Here is a 21,707-nt window from a genome sequence, read left to right as displayed (position 1 = left end):
GACCAAAGGACTGTGGGTGTCAAAAGAGGACCCACTTCTTTATGTTTTCCCTTTGTAAATGCCTTTAGCAAAAAATTGACTTCATGGGTTTGAAGCCCATCGAGGAGAAGTCATTTTAGAGTTTTTTGCTTAAGGTGATTCTGATCACGATGATGAATCTTGGATGCTGTCCAAGTTAGAATACTAAGATGAAAGTAAGGCTTATCCAGAGAACAACTCATTCTCTTCTTGTTTTAATCCACAAACCACATTTATTAACCTCTGCAAAAAATCACCTTAACGAGTCAAAAACCTGCTAAGGAGAAGACAATCTTTGATTGTTTGCAATCTTCATTTTTTTATGTGTAAATCATGATAGGCCATGAACAAGTCCATCCTCAAAAATAACTTTGTGAAAATCTTTATGAAATACAAGGATCTCCATCAAATCAGGTTCTAGACTACCCATAAACTCATGACATCAAGGAAAACCCACTTGGTTATATAATGCAGGAGAAGGAAAAGGTGGGAAATCTGATGGAGAAACTTTTCACTTGAGGAGAAAAGACTAGACTAAGACATACCTAGACCAAACTAAAACACAAAAACTTTTCCACTTTCCAAAATGGGTACAGGATGAAAAGTGGAGTAACAAGTTTATAAAGGATTAATTGGTTAATTAAAGTAAAAGTCTTATTGGTTACTGATTCACTCCTCCCCTATTAGTCACCTAGCCTACTCTACATTTCCAACATGGTACCTACAAGATTATGTTATAATATAAATATTCCTTGTTAGAGGATATACCTTGTTAGGAGTCTGTAAAAATATTCAGTACATATAAGTTCCTGTTGGGAGACTTTGAATACTTGTTAGGAGTTGTAGAAGACAGTTGAACCCACTGTCTAAACAAGTTTAGGAGCAAGACCAATGAACCCACTATCCAAATGATATTTGTATTATTCCTTGTGGAATAATAGAATTGAATTATACTACTCCATCATTTTCTATCATATCAACCAAACTTATGCTCCTTCTAATCTTGATAATAGATCACAAAATTCACATCCAATAATCCCTTTGATTTCTTACTCGCATTTACCAAATAATTTGCCCTTTTTTGCACTTCCTTAAATGTTTCAGATGTCACACCCTTGATACAATCAAGTAAAATACTTTCCTTTATACCAAGTCCTCAAAACAATTCCTTGAGTCGGATTTGAGGCTTTACCAATTAAGTATAATAGGATCACAATAAGATAATTAATTATTTCACAATTACAATAGAATCATCGGCTCAAAGTCTATGTAACTCTTCACACGTTAAAATTTAGGGCTTGTGCACTTATATACATCATCATCATACTATCTTCTTCCTTTGTGTAACTTTGTGTATCTTGATTATATCTTTGTAAAGAGATAAGTCGTAATCATCAGAAACTACTTCTTAGGTACTTTATTTGTGTACTGCTCTCTATAAATTACTTAAAACTTTTTTATATCTTCGACTTAGGTTACATGAACTTAACCTTGTCATTAGGATATAGTGTGAAACATGTCCTTAACTTCCCATCACTTGATCATGAAGACATTTTCCATATGACCACGATCTATGTTTGCTACTCTACCAGTCTTCAAAGAATTACTACTATACTAACACCAATGACAAACATAGTCATGCGTGCAACATGTCAATATTGTCACATGCTCTCCAATGAATAGGATGCTCCCCCAAAGGAATACGATCATAATTCATGCTAACAGAAAAATGTGGCTATAAAGGATGAAGAACCTATACCTGATCCTATCCTTAGAGAGGAACCATTCCTAAATGCATTGAAAGCCATGAGTAGGAAGGCACTGGAGGGAATACCACTAGTAGGAAGATGGGGGTAGATCTAGTCATGGAATTGATAATAGGAATTAAAAACCATTTTGAGTGTGATGGAATCATAGAGACACAGAAGGTGAGGGTAGGAAAGTCAAGGCTGAGAGGCTCTATATTGACATGGTGGAAGTTTATCCAAGAAGAGAGAGACAAGGAAGGTAAGAAACCAATTTTCAGTTGGAAGGAAATGGTTCACAAAATGAGAGAGGCATATGTGCCAAAGGATTATGGAATCTAATTACATTAGAAAAGATAAAGTCTTAGATTGAGGGATCTTGATGTGAATTCCTATACTAAGGAATTCCAAAATATTTGCATGAGGTCAAATGTAGTTGAAGATGAAAGTCTTAAGGTGGCTAGATACCTAAATGGGTTGAAATGGAGTATATAGAAGAGGTGATTCTTTTTAGTCCAAAAATGGTACATCAATTCTATCAATTTCCTATCAATATTGAACACAATAGCAATAGGAAACATGATCATACTTACAAGGGAAGAGGAAGAGGAAGAGACCAAAGAGGTTATAGAGGTGGATACCAAGGTAGAGGGACTGAATCAAGAAATCAAGGAGAGTCTAAACCTGGAGAGCATGGGAATGAAACTACTTTTAGAGGAGGCCATGGAAGAGGTAGAGAAACTCAAGGGGGTTCTAATAGAGGAATATGTGCAGGTAGAAGAAACTCATTATTTTCCAACATGAAGTTCTATAGGTGTGGACAGATGAGTCACCCTATCTATAGGCTCCCTAAGAAGACATATTCTTCAAACAATGAGAAGAGATTAGCATATGTCCAATAGGACACATCAAGGGTCAATTCACCAAATATTAGCCATATTGAATCAGATATTGGATAGAACTTAATGTTTAGAAGAGTTCTAATAAGGCAACTAGTCAAAGAGAAGCCAAAGAGGAAAAGAGCCTTATTTAGGATAATATGTAAAATACTTGATAAGGTATGTAAGGTTATTGTGGATTCAGGTTCCACAGATAACATAATCTCAAAGGAAGAAATAAAGAATCTTAAGTTGGAGAAGATACCCCACACTAATCCATACATGGTGACATGGTTGACTAAGGGGTAAAGTGTTCAAGTGAATGAGTAGACATGGGTAGAGTTATCCATTGGATGATATAAGGACAAGTTGATTTCTGATGTGATGCCTATGGATGCATTCTATTTCCTATTGGGAAGACCATGGAAATATGATAGAGGAACCATCTATGATGGGAAGGAGAACACCATTTCTTTCAAGAAGGATGGAAGGACCTTCATAATACAACCATTAATAGAAGAAGAGGAAATAGAGTTAAAGAACCCTAGTGTCTTATTAAGTAGTGCCAAGAATTTTGTTAATACTCTTCAACAAGGAGGTGAAGGATATGCTATAATGGTGCAACCTAAAGAAGGAGAAAAGACTATGTAGGTACCAATACATAAAGAATTACAAGACTTACTTGGGAAGTTCAAGGACATAATCAGTGATGGGACACCTGAAAATTTACCTCCTAAAAGTTCTATTACTCATCAGATAGACTATATTCTAGGGTCTTCTTTACTAAACAAGGCAGCCTACAAGCTCACTCTAGAGTAGAACCGAGAAGTGTCTAGGAAAGTGCAGGAGTTGTGAGACCAAGGCTTGATCAAGAAGAGCATCAACCCTTGTGTAGTACCAGTGGTATTGGCATCCAAAAAAGGTGGTAAGTGGAGGCTTTGTATTGATTCTAGGGCTATAAATAGGATTACAATTAAATACATGTTTCCTATACCTAAGGTTGAGGATTTTATGGATTATATAAGATGATCTAGGTATTTCACCATGTTGGACCTAAAGAGTGGCTACCATCAGATTAGGATCATGGAAGATAATGTATGGAAGACAAAATTCAAGACCACTGAAGGGTTATATGAGTGGAGAGTTATGCCATTTGGGCTTAAAAATGCCCCTAGCACATCCATGAGGCTAATGAATGAAGTCCTTAAGGATTACACTGGCAGGTTTCTTGTAGTATACTTAGATGATATACTCATCTTTAGCAAAACCAAGGAGGAACATATGAAACACTTAGAGATTGTGCTTAAAAGATTGTAGGAAGATAAATTCTCTATCAATCTAGAAAAGTGTAAATTCCTCAAACAAGAACTTGTGTATCTGGGATATATATTATCCCAAGGTTCATTATAGATGGACTAAAGAAAGGTGGAGGCTATCTTGTATAGGCCAACACCAATAATAGGGACAAAGGTAAGGTGTTCCCATGGGTTAGCTCAGTTCTATAGAAATTTTGTAAGGAACTTTAGTGGTATTTATGCACTAGTATTAGACACCATCAAGGGTGGATTAAAGACCAAGTTCAAATGGACACTTGAAGCAAGGAGATATTTTGAGAAATTGAAACAAGAAGTGGCTACCCAACCTATCCTCTTGTTGCCTAGTTTCAAGATAAATTGTTCATAGTAGAGTGTGATGCATGTCAGATTACAATAGGAGGAGTACTGAGACAAGAAGGTAGACCTATAGCTTTCTTTAGTGTAAAGCTTAATGAAGCCAAGAAAAATTACTCTACTTATGACTTGGATTTATATGCTCCAGTGCAGTCACTTAGGAGGTGGATACATTATCTCCTACCCAAGAATTTTTTGGTGTCTGCGGATAACCAAGCACTTAGGTATATCAACACAGAAGAAAAGTTGAGTAATAGAAACCTAAATGAATGAAATATTTGCAATTTTTAAACATTTACTATCAAGCACAAGAAACAATAGATGAACAAATTGGCAAATGCACTAAGTAGGAGAATGTTGATGGTCCAAGAAATACAACTTCAAAGCATTAGTATAGAGAGTTTTAAAGACATCTATAGAGATGATGAATACTTCTCTAAGGCATATAAGGTATATTCTGATTTCCAAAACCATTTTCATAGTTAATTCTCAGAATATACACTACAAAGTGGACTTTTGTTTAAAGGGAACTAGTTGTGTGTTCCTCAAGGATCCATGAGAGATAACCTCATTCAAGAGAAACATAATGGGAGTCTTAGTGACCATTTTGGTATCAATAATACAATAGAGTTGGTATAGAGGTTTAATTATTGGCCAAAGTTTCCAAAAGATGTTAGGAGATATGTAGAACAATGTGTGGTATGTATGAAATCCAAAGGAGGAGCTATTAATGCAGGTTTGTACCAAGCATTGCCTATTCCCAATAGACCGTGGGAGTGTATCATCATGGATTTTGTGGTAGGTCTTCCTAAGACCGAGAAATGGATGGATAGTGTCTGTGTGGTGGTAGATAGATATAGTAAAATAAGTCATTTTATCCCTTGCAAGACCACCCATGATGCTAGTTATATTTGTAATATCTTCTTCAAAGAGATTGTAAGGATACATGCGCTACCCCTAAGTATAGTATCTAACAGAGATGTGAAGTTTATGAATCATTTTTGGAAGACTCTATGGAGAAGATTGGTTACTAATTTCTATTTTGGTTCAGATTACCATCCTCAAATAGATGGTCAAACTAAGGTGATCAATAGAGTGTTAGATAACCCCCTCAGATGCCTAACACGGGGAATATGGATAAACATGGGACTTGATCATCCCATAAGGGATAATGAAAATGTGAATATGACCACATGAAGGAATAATTTTGAGATAGTCTATGGGATGCACCCAAGGGGAGTGTGTGAACTTAGAGATCTAGGAGCCATGGAGTATAGAAGTGGACATGCAAAAGACTTCTCATAGAAAATGAAGGAGATACAAGAGCAGGTGAAGAAGACTATAACATAGGCTATCCACAAGTTGAAGACTAAAGTGGATATGTCAAAGAGAGATGTACAGTTTGAAGTGGGAGATGTTTTTATGGTCCACCTAAATAAGTTCAAGTTCTAGAATGGAATGCCAACTAAATTAAAAATGAAGAGAGTAAGACCATGCAAGCTATCAACAAAATATGGGCATAATCCATATTAGGTGGAGCTTCCAAAAGAGTTAAGTATGTCACTAGTGTTCATTGTGGATGACTTCATAAAATAAAAAGGACCATTGACATATGTGAATTAGCCTAGCTAGGAGATATTAGGGGATGTGAGTTAGCTAGGAGATATTAGGGGATGCGAGTGCTAAAGATTTTCCTTTCAAGGTTTATCTACAAGAAGAGAGAATCTTGGAATCTAGGGTGAAGAAATCAACTAGAAATGAGCTATATATGTAGCATCTAATACAATGGAAGGGGAAATTGGAACTTGAAGCTAAATGGATAGAGGAAGCTAACTACAAGAAACTAGGCATTGTTTTGTCTATGATTTCTCCTCATGTTCCAAGTTTTTTCTTTGTGTGTGCGCCTTTAGGTTATCTTGTAAGTGTTTTTCATAAGGTCATGTGGACCATGGTAGGAGTATAATAGGGTTTGAATTGAAGATTCTTAGAACACTTGTAAGTGCACTTAGGGATCAAAAAGATGTAAAAGCCCCTAATTTGTACAAAGTTGATGATGATGTTAGCATGATATCAGTAGCATCTAGGATGGTTTAGGATATTATTTTTACCATATTTAAGGCCTTTTGTCAAATTTGGGGAGTGTTGGAACTCATTTGGCTAAGTTGTGCAAAATTTACCAAAAAGATGTAAAAGTTGCATTGTGCAACTTTGCAACTTTGAAAAGTTGCTTAGACAACATTGTCAAAATATTACAAATAGATGAAAAGGTGACCCAACTGGAAATAAATACCTAGACACCCTACATAAGGCATGCCCTGACGAAGATGCAAGGTTGGACACCCATTGCACAGAGAGAAGTTCTAAACATTAGAGTATTGAGGTGATTATTAGCATATTTTGTGTTCTTTTCATAATACTGGATAGTTAGATAATTGAAGTTGATATTGTAATACATAGTGTGAGTAGTTTAGATGTTTTATTAATTCTTTGTGGGATTAGATAGGCATTTTGCTTACATTTTCTTTCTTTTGAAAAATATTCTTGTTTTTGCACTATTGGTGGTTATATCTAGGTAGTTGACAAAGATGTGGTTCTAACTCACTTTTCCACCATCCATTCTAAATGACCTCTAGGGAATAGTGACTAAACTCCATCTATATTAATTGTACAAGAGCTTGGGCCGTCAAATGAAGGGACACTATTTTTAGAGGCTTTCCCTAGGTGAACTTGTGGTGAGTCCAACTAGGGAAGACCATAGTGGAAACAATATAACTTGCAAAGGTGGATAGCTAGGGCCATAATTCCTTTTGGAAATTGAAGATAGTATTATTGCCAAGGTATGGTCAAGAAAGTGTGGTCTTACTAGGACATTTGACAGCCATAGACTTTCCAACTTGTAGAGCAACGAGTTAGAGCCTAAAAGCCCTTAAATTCACTTACATTGAGTTAGGGTATTGTATAGAAGGTGGTGATCCCAAGAACCAAAAAATCATTGAGAGGTTGGCTTATGATCCAAGAATCCTAAGAACATTTATAGGGTTTCTTTGGAAATATTAGGATAAAACCCCTATTTTCTTGGAATAGGAGACTTAATTGGGGCTAGTAGACTTTTAGGCATATTTGTGAAGAATTGATGAAATCAAATGAGAAGTTGAATCAAGTGAGAAACCTAACACCCCAAGTTGGTTGATTTGAAGTGCTTGGGAATACCTTCACACCTCTACAAGGATATGTACAAGATTTGGATGTTAAGAGTCATTATGGAGGTTTAAGGGCTATGGTGATTGGAGCAAGAATACATCAAGTTTTTCCTTGATTGGTGAATCTTTCTTGGTAGTTGGGTTGGCTAGAGAACAACAGATCCGTAGACAATAAATGTCATATAGGTGACAAGTGATGTGGTGAAGAAACCCTAGAAGTCTTCCGAGAAGACTAAGAGCATGAACCTTTGATTGGTTCATCAAACCTCCCTATCCAAACCCCAACCTAGTTATGTTCATTCATACACGTTAATATTAAAAATATGAGGATGATCCAGGAGAGAATAAATACCCTTGTGAACATATTTTTGAGGAGAGAAAATTAGTGATCAAGTGTCTTAGCAAGGATCGACCATCTCACTAAGGTACCGACACCTGGGTGATCCCACAATAGTGGGTGCCACTTTTGTGGCACGAAGAAATTTGGCAAACATTGAAAAAAATGCAATTTACATTATAAATGTATGTTTGTGCAAACATATCTATAATGTTTGCATGAACATAATAAGATGATATGTTCGTGTGAACATACATGTGTAAAATAGGTTATGTTTGAGTAAACATAATCACAATATATGTTCATGTGAACATATTTTTACAGTGATTTATGGTTTAAAACCCCTATTTTCCATTTTTACTATTTGTTTTTATGGTGTGGTAAATTTGTTTAAGATGTTGGAGTGAATGTGTCAGAAGGTTGAGTGAGTTGCATCATTTTCCTCCATATTTTGGTCATTGTGCTATTTTGTGTAAGTTTATATGTGATTATTTGAATGTTGTTTATGTTTTCAAAGAATATTTTCATGTTAATTTAATATTTTTTTTGCTTATTAGTGTTAATTTTAATTATATTAATTTTTTGTTTATAATTTTTTTGTATTTGTTAATTATATATTATTGTTATTAAAAAATACATTAGAAAATACTAGAAAAATGCTAAAAATTATTTTAAAAAATTAGTCTAGAACATTAAAAAAATATTAATTTAACATTAGGAAACAAATTTAGAAAAAAATTAGTGATAAATTAGATAAATATTAGAAAAGTATTATAAAATATTACAAAAACATTACAAAATATTAAAAAAATGATAGTCTAGAATATTAGAAAAACATTAGAAAATATTAAAAAAACATTAATCTAGAATATTAGAAAAATATTAGTATAATATTATGAAACAAAAGTAGAAAAATATTAGTCTTATTAGAAAAATATAAGAAAAATAATTAGAAGATATTAAAAAAACATTAGTCTAGAAAATTAGAAAATATTAAAAAAAATTTATTATAGAATATTACAAAATATTAAAAAATCATTACAAAATATTAGGAAAAAATTCTACAAAATACTCTAAAAACAATAGTCTAGAATATTATAAAGACATTAGAAAATATTAAAAATTTGTTAATTTAGAATGTTAGAAAATATTAGCATAACATTATGAAACAAATTTAGAAAAATATTAGTCTTATTAGAAAAACATAAGAAAAAAATTGGAAATTATTAAAAAAATATTAGTCTATAAAATTAGAAAATATTTTAAAAATATTATTATAGAATATTACTAAATATTATAAAATCATTACAAAATATTAGGAAAACATTGTACAAAATACTAAAAAAATAATAGTCTAGAATATTATAAAAAAATTAGGAAATATTAAAAAAAATTTAATCTAGAATATTAGAAAAATATTACTATAATATTACAAATTTTTTTAAGAAAAATATTAGTCTTATTAGAAAAATATTTTAAAATATTTTTAAAAATTATTATAGAATATTAGAAAATATTAGAAAAATATTGAAAAAAAATTAAAAACATTTATCACTAATATTAGAAAAATATTAGTATAATACTACAAAACAAATTTAGAAAATATTAGTGTTATTAGAAAAGCATTAGAAAAAACATTAGAAAATATTAGAAAAACATTAGAAAATATTAAAAACACTAGTCTAGAATATTAGAAAATATTAAAAAAATATTATTTCAAAATATTAGAAAATTATTAATTTAAGATTAGGAAACAAATTTAGAAAAGAAAAATAGTATTTAACATTAGAAAACACATAATAATAAGTTAAAAAATCTAACCCTAACCCTAACCATATATATATAACCTTTGTTCTAATCTTGACCCTAACCCTAAGCCAAACCCTAACTCTAACTCTAACTCAAACCCTTATTTAACTCCAGCTCAAATTCAAACCCTAATCTAACCCTAACTCAAACTCAAATGCTAATCTAACCCTAACCCTAACTATAATTCTAACTCAATCTCAAACCCTAACAAGATAACCCTTTAATTCTAATCCTAACCCTAACCCTAATCTTAACTCTATCTCTAATTGTAACCCTAATCACATAATCCTATCTCTAATTCCACGCCTAACCCTAACCCTAGTTCACCCTATAAATTTAACCTAGGTAGTTTTGTAACCCTAATTATAAAGTTGTAATTACATAACAATAACCCTAATTTGCAAACCCAAACTTTAATTATAAGCTTATTGTTAACCCTAGAGCTCTAATTCTAATTCTTAACCCTAATCCTAACCCTAACCCTAACTCTAACTCTAACTCTAACCATAACCCTAACTCTAACCTTAACTCAAACTCAAACCCTAATCTAACCCTAACTCAAACTCAAACCCTAATCTAACCCTAACCCTAACCCTAATTCTAATCCTAACCCTAACTCATTCTAGCTCTAACTCAAACCCTAACTAGATAACCCTTTAATTCTAACCCTAGTACTAACTTTATCTCTAATCATAACCCTAATCATAATCCTATCTCTAATTCCACTCCCAACCCTAACCCTAGTTCACCCTATATATAACCTAGGTAGTTCTGTAGTTCCCTAATTATAAAGTTGTGACTATAAAACATTAACCCTAATTTGCTAACTCAAACTTTAACTATACCCCTATTGTTAACCCTATAACTCTAATTCTAATTCTTAACCCTAACCCTAAGTCAAACCCTAACTCTAACTCTAACTTAAACCCTGACTCAAACCCTAGCTCAAACCCTAATCTAACCCTAACTCAAACCCTAAGCTACCCCTAACTCAAACTCAAACCCTAATCTAGCCCTAATGCTAACTCTAATTCTAACCCTAACCCTAACTCTAATTATGACTCAAACTCAAACCCTAACTAGATAACCCTTTAATTCTAACCCTAACCCTAACCCTAGTTCACCATATAAATAACCTAGGTAGTTCTTTAGTTCCCTAATTATAAAGTTTTAATTACATAATAATAACCCTAATTTGCTAACCCAGACTTTAACTATACTCTTATAGCCTAGTCCTAACTCTATCTGTAATCATAACTCTAATCGTAACCCTAACTCTAACTAATTGAAACTCAAGCTCAAAACCTAACTCTAACCCTAATCTAACCCAAACCTAACACTAATCTAACCCTAACCCTAACTCTATCTCTAATCCCTAACCCTAACTCAAACCCTAATCTTAATTTTATAGTTCTCTAACTCTAACTAGATAGCTTGAACCTTAGCTAGCTCTAACTCTAACTTGAACCCTAATTATATAAAATAATTGTAACCCTAACCCTAAACTAAACCAAACTTTAAGTATACCCCTATTGTTAACCCTAGAACTATAATTCTAATTCTTAACCCTAACCCTAACCCCAAGCCAAACTGTAACCCTAACGAGCTCTCTTTCTCATGTATGATATATTGATGTGTAGATTAGATGATGTACAATTTCTATCTTTTAAATATAGATTTGTGTACTAGAATACATGTATGTATATGTGTATTTACAATATATATTGGCTCAATCATTACAGATATGACTTCACAAGATTAGCTTGAGGGTGATGAGGCTGATGTTGTGACTCCTACTAGTGTGGCTCATGGTGTAGTTCATGGTGTTGCTCGTGGTGGCACTCGTGGTTGGGCTGGTGGTGCAGTTTGCGGTGGGGCTCATGGTGTGGCTCCTATTGCATGCCTTGGTGTGGCTTCTGGTGCAGCTCCTACAGTAGATCCTGGTATGGCTCCTGGTGTAGCTCTTGCTGGAGGTCCTAGTGCAAATCCTATTGTGAAACCTCCATGCATTGATATTGATGCATTATTTGTATTTACAGAGAAGGAGATTATTAGATTAGAGTAGTCTATACTATTCTCTGATGATGGTTCATATAGAGACATATGTGCGACCATATGTATGAGCTTATAGGATCTGACTGCTAGATATATAGCACATCATTCATTTACTCCTGATGTATTAGCTACCATATCTAGGGAACTTAAAGATGAGATTTCAGGAGATGCATCTTTTGATGACATCAAGAGGGTGGTTCCCAAAGATGTCATCAAACAAGATTTGTTTCCATGATATGAAGGTACCCAGGGCAAGGTGAGGGGCTATCAAGTGACACGTTGCATAGATCATGTTGTTGCTAGTATGATCTATTCTCATTTTTTAGCCGCACATGTTCATTATCCTAATAATGATTAGATACCTCTTTATTTTACATATTAGTTGTATGTTGAGTTTCACATGGGGCTCAATGTCAACTACTTAGATATTCCAAATTATTACATACATGGGCATGGTCGAATAGCAAATTGTGACTAATATCGTAGTGCACAATGTCTACCACCTCTAGATGTTAGATAGTTCGTTGGGCAAAGACTTCCTCAAGTGACTCTAGCACTAGTTCCTATTGCTAATAGAGTTGTGATTGCTTCCTAGAGGGGAGCAATTAACTGTATTGGACACATTGCATCTATAGCTACTAGTATCACATCTGATTCTCTTGGTCTATATATTCACACTTGACGGAGTTGTCCAGGTCAAGCACCTTTAGAGGCATTGAGTAGCACTTTAGGCACCTCCCTTGATGAGGCATATAGAGTTGTTGGACTACTAGTACCAGGTGATGTTCATGCTCTTTGTGGACAACACACACAAACACATATAGATCTAGCGATGTATTCTTTGGAGGACCTATTGCAGGGTATTAGTTATATTTTTGATACACAGGTGATACTAGTTCACTTAATGATGGACACCATTAAACTAAATCAAAGCCCCATAGTTCCACAAGCACAAAGCACACTAGTGATTGTCACCACACAACATAGCTCACAACATAATGCACCAGGCTCACAACACTCTACAGATGGCTTAGGCATATGAGTTGGAGATGTTAGAATCATAGCTGTGGGCCTTGATGATTTTGGTGAGTAGTTACGAGGGCTATCTAAGATTGATACTAGTCAAAGCATGGGATTTTCATCATACATGGACATGTTATTTTGACTTGACACTGATTCTACACCATTACCCAACAAGTTACACACACCACTTCACTCGTCATTACTAGCAATTGGAGATTGTGGTGCTAAGGGTGCCATAGGAGATTGTGGTGCTGAAGGTGGTTTAGGAGGTGTTAGAGTTTTAGGAGATTTTATTGGTGTATTAGGATGAGATGTTGACACTAGAGGTGCATCGATATATGATATAATGGAGTCTGATGATCATACTCTAGCTCCTGAGGCCCAGGTACATATATAATATTTTAAAATTTAAATATATGAAATTTAAACATAGTTTAGATAGATATTAAAAAATTATGATAAATTAAATAAATTCTACAGGCACAGGTTGCTGAGCATATTATTACATCTAGTGTTGGGTCAGGGCATGTGCATCAGAGAGAGGATTCTTTTGAGACACCCAATATCGCTAAGGTACAAGTTTTAAATAGTTTATAAAGTTATTTCTGTTTCAAACTATATGCACTCGTATTCATGTACATATGTATATGTGTGTTTAGATAGTTCTAATGCATATACATTTGCAGGGCTCAATTGTTGCACCTTAGCCACAAGATGTATAGGAGACTCGATTAGAGGGCCATTCTGTTCATTTGCATCTTGAGGGGTCCCTCTAGTAGTACTAGATTTATCTATATTTTGATGCATTTATATATTGAAGACATTTTATACATGTTTACCTATTCTGGAGACTTATATACATGTATTTCAATACCTCGATGACATGAACATTTCACTATTTATTTGACTATTTAGTACTTCAATAGTTAGATGACATGAATTTGACTATTTATATTTTACGTAAACATGTTTATTTGAGACTTAGAGTTTGCATACATGCATTTTAGTATAGATATTAGATCTAGATGTTCATTCTTGAGACATACATGTATATTTTTCTATTTTAGTAGAATTCTTCATGAATTAGATTATAAATTTTAAACTTTAGATTTATTTGTGATTATTATAAAATAATCAAATTAACTTCTCTTTACCTATTTCAATAGCTCAATATGAGGAAGTTCCAGATTGATCTATGAACCTAATTTATAATTAAGAAATAATAATATATGGTGATTCAATTGAATTCAGTACTTGTTTTTTTTAAAATTACATCTAATTAATGTTGTATTGTTATCATCACTAGCTTATGTTCAAACTGTGTGCCCATTTTATCTAAGTGGTTGAATTATTTTTCATGCCAATTATATTAGTATAGGTGATTAAAACTATTAAATTAACCCAAATGAATTAGATTATAGATTTAAAAAATTATATTTATTTGTAATCATTATAAAATAATCAAGTCAATTTCTCTTCACCTAATTCAATATATTTGAATATTTAGAAGTTCCAATTGAATATATCGAGCAAAAAACTTTAAATTAATTCAAATTATTATAAAATAATTCTTAAGAAGAATTAATAGATAAGATAATATTATTAAATAAATATAACATTCGTTCGTTATAATTGTTAAATCAATTAGTAGGACTAAAGATACATATTTTTTTATGCGGATAAAAATATGCTAGCAGGTAAGCCAATACATTATTTTAAAAAACTTTTACAAAATATAATATTCTTAAAAACCTTCATCCATGATGGTAATTAATATTATTAAAATGTATACATTTAAAGGTCCTAAAATTTGGTATATCAAGGAAAAAAACTTTAAATTAATTCAAATTATTATAAATAAAAGTTAAGAAAAACTAATATCTATTTAAGATAATATTATTAAATTAATATAACATTCATCCCTTCTTATTGTTAAATGAATTAGTAGGACTAGAGATACATATTTATTTTATGTGGATAAAAATATGCAAGTAGGTAAGCTAATGCATTATTTTAAAAAACTTTTACAAAATATAATATTCTTAAAAACCTTCATCCATGGTAATTAATATTATTAAAATGTATATATTTAAAGGTCCTAAAATTTGATATATCAGGGCAAACAACTTTAAATTAATTGAAATTATTATAAAATAAATCTTAAGAAGGACTAATATCTATTTAAGATAATATTATTAAGTTAATATATCATTCATCCCTTCTAATTGTCTACATTTCAAGGTCCTAAAATTTTATTTAGATTAAATTAGACCACCTCAAAGCCTAACTCAACTGTGATGTACACTTATAACATGTAATATCTTCTCACGATCTTCACTGTTTAGTCTCCACTTGTGATGTACATGCTTAAATTTGATTGGATGTAGACTGGTTGTATTGTAAAACCTTGTTGTTAGGTTGATAATCAAAAAAGTGTATTCCATGTTGGACTATTTTGTCTTGCTTCAAATATGTTCCCTATATCACAAAAAACCTGCACCACAAATTTAAATATTTTAAATTTTGATAGATATAAAGTTACCTAGATATATATAAATTCATATATGTATGTGGACATGTATGTATAATACCTAAGGGGAACAACATCTCATCATATTCATCAGGATCATATAACTTTGTCCTCTCTATAATACATCACAATAAATAATAACTGACACCTTCATGATTTCTAGGCTCAATAATCACTGCAAAGACATCTCCTACAGAAAAAGTATACATGTATGTACAATATATACGACAACTCATTGATAATTAAATAACAAGTTGAGATTAATTTTATGATACTTACCCACTTTTACCAATCTAGAGATATGATTATAATCATCAAAAATTTTATCATCTTTATAAAATGTATCGGTAACATTAATTGGTACCAAAATCCATCCACCTGTATACCCACGTGTTTGATTGATGTATTCTTGATAGTCTTCATCAATACAACTGTCACAAAAACATGAGTATTATCTTGTCTTCAATGTCCAACTGTGATTATTTGTACTCATGACCAATTGTAAGGAATGTGTCTTTTCTATCCTCTTGCAACCATGCATGTTTTTTCTCTTAATACCTCAAAGTTCATTACCAAAACATGGACAAAGTAAATTTAAACTTCAACAAATCAAGATAAATTTTAAAACTTAATTGCATAAAATTTAAACAAATGTACACATCCATACCTGTTATCTCCCAAAAGACTCTATATGGTATATGTTGACTCGTTCTTGATGATGTCCCAATCTCATCTGATGCAAAATGTGTCTTAAACCATTCAACAACATCATGTACACTATTTATATGAACTCCCTTATATCATTCATTTGATACTTTTGTAGAGTATGTTTGATGCAAGCTCCAACACCACCTTTTTCATGCCTAGTCTTGAAGAAACTCCAAATGTGTTTTATATTCTCATCACGGTGATATCTACATAATGTATAAAATGGTCTAGATGATTTGAATTATGTGACACATCCATCAGACCAAACATAATGTTTATCAACATTTATGTCTCTTTATTTTAAATAAGAAAAAAACATATTCAAGCAATGTTCTACATAGTGAATCATGTTCGTTATCATCACTTATATAAAAGTGATATTCCTTTTTAATGACTTGTGCTTCAAGTGTACTCTGAACATCATCCGAATCTAATTGTGCATGTCTATAAAAAATGTGTACCATAATAGTGACCTGATTAGAAAAGAAATAATCGGATTATATTTCTTTCTAATGAACAAATGAATAGTTCTCTACAAAATCAATGACTAATAAATTTGTTCCAAATGTGAAGTTATCTCTCAAAGTTTGAAACTATTGTTCTTGCAACTTTGCAAAAAATGCGTGACGAATATAAGGTTGAATCAAATTCTGAAATATGTCCATAAATGTTACAATAGGTAACTCCTCTTCAACATATTCCAAACTTTTAGTCTCTTTCCCCAATTCATTCTTCACATACTTGTAACTCTTGCAATTCACCTTTTTTGTTACATCGATATTTTTAATTTTCAAAGGAAATAGAGCCAATTCACCACATGTTTCACATATTCCTTTAATGCAATTTATTTGACCAACTAGATCATCTATTTTATCACATAAACTCACTTCACCTACTAGAAGGAGCAATGTGGAAATCATATGTGTCTTCTACAAAGTTTCAAAATACCTGATAGTGGAGATCAAACTCAATATCATGATGACAACAACATGTTTCAAATACTTTGTTTGACATCACAAAATATGGCTTCAATATTTCAAACAACATTTGCCCAATTTTTACATTAGGATGTTCACTACAAAATGTCACATATAACTCATGATGTGTTGTGTCCAACCAATGTTTTGTATGATGTTCATTTTGACCGAATGCAATCCTATGCCTAATAACATCTCTACTATTTGATGAAGGATGAGTTTTATCAATCCAAAATAATATGACTAAATTTTTGAATCCCTCATCAATCCTATTAGAATGAGGTGCTCTACACATGATTTCTCAATTTCCTTCCATAGCACTGTCATCCAAAATTAATCTTCTCTTAACATATTCTCTCACTGTTTTCTTACTAAAACCCATTTCCGACAAAATTGAAGATATTTGTCTATTTTGGGTCATATTCTTATTTACAACAAACATCAACATCACTTTTCTTGCCATGGACTTATCTTTAGTTTGAGACTACTTTCCTATGTTTCTCAAACCTCATTTAACATTTTCAATCACATCAGTTTGCATGTTAGAAAATCTTCTCTTCTTTGATGTTGTGTCTACACCTAACAATTTCAATGCCTCTTGCAACTTCTTTTGTGTAAGCAAAAGTAAAAGCAACTGAGCTTGTTCAAGTATTTCAATGTTATCAAATTTAGTCATTAGTTCTCTTATCATCTTATTCATTGACCTTTTCTTAGACAAAATTAAGGGTTGAATAGTAGCTACAAGTATTCTCAGTTTATTCATATCCATTTTAAGTAAATGATCTAAATTTTTATGAGAAATTCCATTCTTTATAGATTGAGAAATATTTATGAGTTCATCCATACTAGTTCTTGTATCAGTTCTTGCACATGATCCCAACCCTTCTCTGACTTCTATTATTTGAATTTCTATAGGAAAAAATCTTGAGCCTTCTCCAATATTCATTGTTTGAGATTGTGTAGGCAAATATTTTGACCCTTCTCTGACTTTTGTTACTTGAACTTCTGTAGGAAGTGATCTTGAACCATTGTCAACATTCATTGTTTGAGATTCTATTGGGAGTGATCTTGACCCTTCTCCATATGCACTTCTTCTACTTCTGTTGAGCCTCGATCAACATTTTCTTCACCTTCACCTTGTTGATTGTCTACAACATGTTTATAAGTGAATCAAATTCGATAAAAAATAAGATTGATACATAATTAAATTAAAGACCATGAAAATAAATAAATTACACAAACACACACACACACACACACACACACACACACACACACACACACACACCTTGTCTATTTTGATGATAACATGTCAAATTTTTTTGAAGATCTCTTTGTTCTACTCACGAGATGTCTTCCTTGCATGTTTTTTTTGTCTTTTTTTCTTGTTTCCCATCAAAGAATTTAAAAAAAATACAAAATTTTTCATTGCCTTAAAAAAAACACATTTACTTTATAAAATTATGCTTCACTTTCAAACATTTGTCCTCAATGCTTAGTTGACGAAATCAAATGATCTTGAACCTTCTCCATATGTCTCCATATGCACTTCTTCTACTGATGTTGAGCCCCCTTCAACATTTTCTTCACCTTCACCTTGTTGATTTTCTGCAACATGTTTATAAGTGAATCAAATTTGATAAAAGATAAGATTGATACATAATTAAATTCAAGACCATGAAAATAAATAAATTATATATATATATATATATATATATATATATATATATATATATATATATATATATATATATATATACCTTGTTTGTTTTGATGATAACATGTCAAATTTTTCTGAAGATTTCTTTGTTTTGCTTCACGAGATCTCTTCCTTGCATGTTTGTTTTATCTTCCTTTCTTGTTTCCTATCAAAGAATTAAAAAAAATAAAAAAATTGCTGTCACCTTAAAAATTTCACATTTACTTTATAAAATTCAGCTTCACTTAAAAAAAATTTGTCCTCAATGCTCAGTTGACATCATCAAATAATTTTTAAAGCATGTTCACCCAAACCCAATGTTTTCTATATGTTCATGTAAACACATTAAAATAAATTTTGGATCACTAGATTGTTCCGGCTCATGTGTTCATGCAAACATATTCAACATGTTCATGCGAAAATAGTGTTTGTGTGAACATATGATTTTACAATTTTTTTTGCTATTTTCTTACATAATTTTTTTCTTATGTTTTGACTTTAAAAGTTGAGATCAAATGATCTCCTACTGCAAATGAAAAAATGTTAATTTGTGTTGCTCGGAACAAGCTTTCCAAAAGCTATAATTTTAATACATATTATATTTATTAAGACTTTCAAATATGAGTTCAACTCATTATAGGTTGATTAATGATTGAACATCAACTGACTTCAACACTTCAGGAAAAATTGTAAATTAGGTGAATGTTTTCTTTTCGAAAAATAGCTAGGAAATAGGTTACTGAGATAGCTTTCTATTAAAAAAAGTAAAATTTGATTTATGATAAATTGAGTTCAAGTTATCCCTATCAAAATGAACGTATGTCTGAATTATGATTGATATCACTTCAAAACTTCATAAACTAGATACAATATTCAACCAAATTGAATCAAACCAAATGCATCCTCTAGATATTGATGTTACAAATCCAACACTGGAAGAATTACCTTATTATCATTTCTATATATATATATATATATATTCTTGTCAAAATGATTGTCACTCTTTAAAATATTGGTTTTTCATATGTACCCCTTTTCAGGGGAGAAGAAAATTTTGTCTTAAATAATTTATTTTTAAATTAAAAAATATGGTTACAAAGTAGGAATAGAGTACTAGAAATCACTAATTTACGCCATCTTTAAATTATTCATAGTTCTAGAGATATAGTCACTTGAATGTGAGTTTTGTTTCAAAAATATTGATTTCAATGTCAAAATTAGTCAAAAAGTGGCACCCACTATTATGGGATCACCCACCTCAAAACAGTGCATTGTCCCTACTACCTCAAAATAGTACATTGTCCAATTCCATGACCGAGGTCTCAAATTTGCCTCTATCCTTCATGAGGAGTAGGGTAAATTAATAAACTTATTAGCATCAAGGACATTCATAGCATTATAAAGAAAGCCATAGCAATCCATAGATCTTTATTTGATATCGTATGTGATGAAATGAAAGGGCTTATATAAATTGTTATATTTTATGTTTGGATGTCTTTTTGGCCACTTCATTTACATTCAAGTTGCGCTTCTTGTATACTTGCAAAATCTTTAACTCTGCAAACTTTTATATTAACTACAAATCAAAGTTAGCTACCTATGTTTCAATCATATATTTTATTTTTTGACGATTGGCATTGATTATAATAATCTTCAAGATGTATGAAGTTTGTTTTGATTTTTTAATTACATTTAAGTCTAAAAGAAACATTATAGAGTTATGCATTATGATTTGTAATCTCCTTAACAAATTCTATTTTTTGTACTAAAAATCTTCTATTATGATCTTGTTATAACATTCAATGTGACTAGACCCTAGATTACATCTTAAAGCACTATATTTTTTTAAGACAACTCTCCTACAAATTTTACCAACACCTAAAATTGATAAAGAGAAGTAAACCTTTATAACTTCAATGACAAAAGATTATCAAATTGAATTAATATATTTAATAGTCTGCAAGTTTTTTTACATTTATAAAATGTAAAACTTAACAAAAATTAACATAGTAATATACTTTTGTCCTCACTACAAGACCACTTCCGAGGATATTGCTTCCTTGTACCCATTAATATTCATGCTTCTAGAGAAAGTCATCGGAAAATATCAAAAAAAAAAAATCGAACTAAAGCTCGACAGAATGAATTGCAACTTTGGTTTTAAATTAAAATATAATGTTCACATTAAATCAAGTGCTGAATTCAGTAAGTAATGAATAGTTTTCAAATACGTGTATTTTGATTCACGCGGACAGAGGTCCCAAATAAACAATGTGTCCAATAAAGTTGTTAGGGGAGAGGACTCAGTAGTTGGGCGTGTATCAGTTGTTGTGATGGTTGTTGTGATCTTTTGATCCAATTATTTTAACAATACAACCTATTGATTGAGCAAAAAAATATTGACTTTTATGTCTTTATTCATCAGTATTTAACAGACATTAAATCATTACAAATTTACAAAGCATATATCATTGATTTACTAAATTTGAAACAAGTTCTGCACAAGGTACATTCTTTATATACTTCACATCAAACAATGTAAAATGATAGTTTTCAAACATAAAATTACTTTATACACAATATAAAGAAACAAGTTCAAAATATTATATTAAAATGTGTTCAATTTTACAAAAGAAAATGCCCAAACATATGAACAAGACAGAACTAATAACTTGCTTATAAGTATGAAGCGATGTGCCTTTTTTAATAACTTCCAATACCATTACAGATATAATCGTATAAATCAATGTACACTTGGAGTACCTACGTTCAAAATATGGAGTACCTGCATTCAATATATGGAGTCATGTGAGCTCATCAATCCAATCAAATTGAGAAATGAATGAAACACATTTAAAAAATAAATCTGAGTCATATCAAACAATTAATGCAAGAAATCAAAATTCAAACTGAGAATGTCATGGATCAAGAAAATTTTACAACCAATCAAAATGTAGACTGAGAATGCCAGGGATCAAGCAATTTCCAAAATCCAAACCATTAATGCAGATTTCTACAAAAAAGACACCGATGAAAGCTCTTTCCAAAATTCAAATTC

General features: G+C 31.6%; 1 pseudogene; it reads left to right on the top strand.

The window, feature by feature from the left end:
• LOC149554334 (wall-associated receptor kinase 17-like) overlaps positions 1-11,722 on the top strand; it is a 225,611-nt pseudogene extending 213,889 nt beyond the window's left edge.
• Positions 11,723-21,707: the final 9,985 nt, after the last annotated feature.

Source organism: Cupressus sempervirens, chromosome 5, assembly GCF_028749045.1.
Source record: "Cupressus sempervirens isolate cs-2001-9-10 chromosome 5, ASM2874904v1, whole genome shotgun sequence".
In the NCBI taxonomy this organism is placed as follows: domain Eukaryota; kingdom Viridiplantae; phylum Streptophyta; class Pinopsida; order Cupressales; family Cupressaceae; genus Cupressus; species Cupressus sempervirens.
The sequence above is the reverse complement of the archived record's forward strand: the minus strand, read 5'-3'. Positions and strand labels throughout refer to the sequence as shown.